This window comes from Aplysia californica, unplaced genomic scaffold (genome assembly GCF_000002075.1).
Source record: "Aplysia californica isolate F4 #8 unplaced genomic scaffold, AplCal3.0 scaffold00025, whole genome shotgun sequence".
Classification (NCBI taxonomy): Eukaryota; Metazoa; Mollusca; class Gastropoda; order Aplysiida; family Aplysiidae; genus Aplysia; species Aplysia californica.
The window spans coordinates 200,455-206,266 of record NW_004797295.1 but is presented as its reverse complement, the minus strand read 5'-3'; positions in this window follow the sequence as shown (position 1 = coordinate 206,266).

Below are 5,812 nucleotides of genomic sequence, written 5' to 3'. Positions count from 1 at the left end.
CAGCCCCACTTACCGCCAATTTTTGCCAATGTACGAAAAGGGTCGCCTATATAAACATAGCATTTGCGCTTTTACACCGCCATCCGCCAACAGTCTGAGTTGTATGTTACCATAAGGTCTTTATTAAACTAAAGTAAATTCGCCCCGCTGTGCCGCCAGCAAATTGGCCTCCAGAGGCACAGATTACACACGGCGCACGGCACTCACTTGATGGCTGCTTGATTCTGTCCTACACGCGTCTCTGCGAGTTCAGCCAATTTCTTGCATTGTCTCCGATTTGCTCCTTATTTGCTCTGATTACGAATATGCTATTAGTTTTAGGCTTCAGTCAATATTTTATCCAAATATTGAAATTAAATTTCAAAACGGCACCTGGAGAAACTTCAAAGTAGGTGCCCCACCTCAGCCTGTCGGCAAAATATTAGGGCATCGCCAGATATCAGCTCAATTACCAAAAGGCTGGCGGGCACCCGTGAGGATTTTATATTGTGAGGATGCACAATACTACATGAGAGGTCTGAGGCGACCCAAGGAGTGACGAGTATCGGGTTTGATAGAAAAGAGTACATCTGAAGGGTCATTGACACATAATAGCCAAGTTTCTGACCCGGCAGAAAATTTGAATTTGAATTTACATAAAGTTCAGTTGTTAGCTCTTCGTTTTTTTTTCCTTCGCAAGGCAATCGCGCAAGACAGATATATACAGGTTGTATCATCTAGATGAGCCAAGACTGTCCACAATTTGTCTCTAGCCTCTTCCACTATTCAAAATGACAAGCAGTGATATCCCGTTGGGCCGTTATACTGCCAGCCCTGCTGTACCTCCAACTTCATGCTCGCCCGTTGGTGGGCAGTACAACGGGGTTTGACTGTATACATTTGTACATGTATGTAAAATCCAACCTCGTTCGCGCTCTTTACATCGCCCCCCCCCCCCCTACACACACACACGCACACACCCTCCCACACTCACTTCATTGTGTCCTTTTCTGTTTTCCTTAAACAACTATCACAGAATTGCATTTGTTTTTGTGGGTTTTTTTTTTACATCCAGTAATCAAGATATTCCGAGCAGAAACGAAATAAAGCACAGAGAGCAATGTCGTCTTAAAATTGCTCGACGACAAGAAAGGCTTCATTGACAATCTGACAAGCTGATAAGATCTTTCTCTGTCTATAGCTTGGAACCAATTCCTACTTGGGTGAAATAATAATAAAAATCATACCAAAAGACCAAGGATTCAATGTCGAAGCCCCCGACGGCTCGAACCCATATACATGATGTAATTACAGTAAGACCTTTCTGTTGAGTCCGAGAGTCTACTCACGACGCTATTATTATACATCATGCACAAACATGTACTTCTCGTCAAGGATTGAAAACAAGCAAACAAACAAATTATATCATTTTATCAGAACGAAAACCCTTACGTATGGAGGCGGGCATGCACACGACGGCGAGGGCAGAGAGAACAAACAGGCAGACCTTCATGATGGTCGAGTCTTTGGAAGTTGGTGCGAGGACTTGGTAGGCCAGCTAGTCAGAAGAATGGGGCCTGTGTGGTTTTAGATAAGAGCTTATATTGTGTCTGCTTGCTGCAGTGGTCACGAAATGACCAGATGGTTCACGTATGAGGTCAACTAATAGGCGGGACTCCTGTTATGCAAGTCCTTCTACCAGTGCTCCGTTTTACATCAGGTGTATATGTAGTTAGGTCAGTATTGTCCAGAATATTTCGTAGTTCTGGCCTTGGGATTATAGACAACAGACTCATCCCGTTTTGAGTGGCACAACTCTACACACTCCACGCCATTGTGACCCCGTCTTGAGAGAGCACGCCATTAAAAGCGGTGTGCTGGGAGTATGGCCATAGACTTGTATTAAATCCTAGAACGTGCACTTGGATATAATTCCGCTTCACTACGGAGCGCACCATATATAACCCAATTTGATTTGGATACCAAATGAAGACAAGGGGGGGGGGGGTGTTGTACACACTGGTGTTTTACCTTTCAGTTTCACTTGTGGTGAGAGATGTATGGGTATGACTTTTGAAAACATATCGTTGCGAAAGATTTTTCAAGATCTCAGCACTCTGTTCCCCCCCCCCCCTCTCTCTCTGCCTTCCACGATACTCTTAGCAGTCTCCTAAGAAACCACATTTCTGTTGCTTCTATTTTATTTTCACTGTCTTTAGTGATTGTCCAGCATTCACAGCCCTATAGAAGGGTTGAACAAACATAACATTTCAGGACTTTCATTTTGGTGTTCTTTGAGATGTTTCTATTTTTCAGGATTGGGCTCATTTTATTGAAACTAGCCTTAGCCATTGTAGTTCTCCTTTTTATTTCTGTGGAACATTTGGCATCAGATGTTATCATATATACGAGATATTTAAACCGTTGGACTTGTTTGATCTTTTCACCTTTGCTAATGGGATTACAACTAGGATTTGCTGCTTTTTTGGATATTACCATGCATTCTGTTTTCTTTACATTCAACGTGGGTGGTTGACGGGTGCTGTGGTGTGGTTTGCTTCTTCTTTCCTATCAAACATCTATCGTCCTTATCTCCCCTTCTTCTTTTTTATGTTTGTTACTCTCTTGTAACACCTCTAATCTTCTGGCGCTCATATGACCTTATGCAGTTGCGAGCGCCGTAAAACCTCTACTAAAACTAAAACTTACATTCAACAATAATCCTTTACGTTCACTTTCTGTTACAACAGTATCTAGAAGCAATTGAAGGTCCTTTTTGGAGCCTGCTATTAAAACTGTGTCATCTGCATACTTAATGTTTTCTCCATTTACTTTAAGGCCTGGACATTCTTCTATGTTTCTAAGGATTGTTTCACTGTACATGTTAAAGAGGTCTGGTGACATAACACATCATTGCCTCACTCCTCGTCTAATCTGCTCATATTCACTGTATTCCCCATTAATTCGTACAGCAGCGTTTTGTTCCCAGTCCAAATTTCTGATAATTCTTAGTTCTTTTCCGTCTATGTCTAGCAGCTTTTCCTGTATTTTAAATAGCTCGTCATGTCTAACTTTATCGAACGCCTTTGAATAATCTACGAAGATAAATACAGATCTTTCTGTGCTTCAATACATATTTCCATTAACATTGTTATGGTGAATATAGCATTTCTGATGCCCTTGTCAGGAACAAAACCGAATTGCGTTTTAGATATCTCTGGTCTTACACTTTTTTCTCAATCTTCCCATTATGACTCGCAGCAATATTTTTGTAAAATGACTCATAATGCTAATTGTTCTATGCATATCACACTCAGTGGCACCTGGTGTTTTAGGTAAAGCTATAAAACTGACATCATCATGATAATATCTTCTGGGATCTCAACGCTGTCATAAATAGCATTTAGGAGCTTTGTGGTTATTTCAGTGCCTAGTTCTTTAAACGCGACAATCACTTCAACTAGAATATTATCTGGCCCTGTGGTTTTTCCTTGTTTTATTTTCCTAATGGCAGCTTGTACTTCTGCTTTCAGTATTGGTGGTCCATTTATTTCATTCTTTATTACCGGTTTTTCTCCTCTATTATCTTTGAAAAGTTCTTCTATGTATTCTGACCATAGCTGTTTAAGACATCCATATTGTCCATTAAAATATCCCCTCCCTTCAATCTTATGCATCCTGTATTTGAGCACCCTTTTATCCCACTTACTTCTTTGATTTTGGAATGCATGTATTCGTGTCTTTGTTTTGGTTCTTCTCTATTTGTTGACACTGATGATTTATCCATGTTTCTTTTGTTTCGTTGCATTTTTTCTTTATTTCCCTGTTTAAGATGTTGTACTTTTCCACATTTGATTTTGCCTTTCTTCTCTCTTCCATTAGTTTTAATATGTCCTGGGTCATCCATTTTTTATTTGCTTTTTTAACTTTTGTTGGGATATATTTTCTTCCACAGCTTCCATTATTGAGTCTTTCACTTTCCTTCATAGTTCTTTCGATTTAGTAATGTTTTCCAAGGCTTGAAATTTATTTCTTACCTTTATGGAGAAACGTTTTTTTCAGTTCTTGATTTGTCTTTAAAAGACCTATGTCAAATTTAGGTTGATACTTTGACTTTTTGATAACGCTGTTATCTGATAAATGAATGTACTTTTCCTTGACAATTCTTGGGATACATGTATTACAGCAGTGGTTTCCCGTTACCCACTGCCGGTTTATGTACAGTTTTCTCTGCTAGCCTTTATCATCCACTGACAACCCACAAGGCAGTGGGGGCTTTGGTAGGATTTATTGCGCCTCCCGTCGCCAAGATGGTCCCTTCTTCGAGTGTGTGAGATATTTATTGAAGCACCTGTGCCACCAGGGTTCCCATCTACTCTCCACGACAATCTCCCATAATTTGGTTTGCGACTGCTTAGCAGCTAACCTCCATATCTGGAGGCCTTTCCCCTATCCACCACCCGGGGACGCGCTGGGTTGGGTATGAGGACCCAATACTAAATCTTAGTACTATAATTACTATTATCAAGCATCTGCGTTTGGCCGCGATTTTTTGCATTTTTCAAAAAGAAAAGGCTACTTCATGTGTATTTTGACAATTTTAAGGTGTCCATGTACAGTTCTTTTCACGCAAAGAATAATAATAAGTACATAACATACTATTATACAGTATTGCTTTTTGGCTTTTATTTTCCCCTCTTTGTCGGTGTGTTATTTTTTGGGGTGTTATTTTCTTATCTATTTGTGTCTGTTTATACAGCGTAATGTCATTTAATTTGATGTTCCTACTTTAAAAAAAATTAAAAATATATATTATATAAATGTGTTATGTTAGAGCGTGTATCCACCCAAACCGAATACTGACACTGGCAGGCCCCTTGTGTGTTATTCCATAATTTGCATCCTGTCTTTTTCTTGAATTAAACACGTTTAGGGTTAAAACGGCCAACCTTCGGATAGGTGGACACACGCCCTTATTTGTTACTTTTTTGCGGTTGTTTGTGTGCTGTTCTAATTTTGATTTCATTCTGTTGTGAAACATTTATTTTTCACGTTTTTACATTCTACCTGGCTACAAATAATATTCTGGATGCTTAAAACAGAGCACAAGGAATTCTGGTGCTTTAGATTAAGTTACCTCTATTAATATATTACGTCGTCACAGCTAGTTGAAAGCCTGAAAATTATTGGCAACTTTTTTGGCAACTTTTGGCATTTTTGTGGTAACTTTTGGCAACTTTTGGACCCCCCCCCCCAAATGGCAACAAACGCAGGTGCTAGTATTATATCGTTCATAAAAAAGACCAGGCGAACTTTTTATGAAATCCTCCTCTCGAACAGCTGACTTCCGGTCTAGTGTTATTGTTTACCTCAAGAGAAGGACCCATTCTGCGTACACAATATTGATTTCGTTTTGTTTGAAGTTTATCAATGGTTCTTTTAATGCCACCATCATGAGCGATCTGTCTAAGATGCGATACGTAAATACCAGTGCTGCAACAGTCAAAATGACCGGTGGTATCCCTTTTGTGGCTGGGAATTTAGCAGACTCAGACACTGACGAGGAGGATGTCGAATCTCATGAAACCGACGAGAGGAATCGTGACCGCGAACAACTGTCAAACGATCGCTTCCATTCTAGTGGAGATAACGCTGTGTTGAAACTTCCAGATGGAAAAGACATTCATAATTCTTCAAACTCGGGAAAAAGTATAGTTGGTGATGTTAGGATAACTAGTCGCAACAGTGTCTTATCTCAATTTGATTCTGATTCAGCTGTTACAAAGTCAAAGTCAAAGTCAGCAGCGAAGGCGAAGGAGGTTTCTTCTGCTAG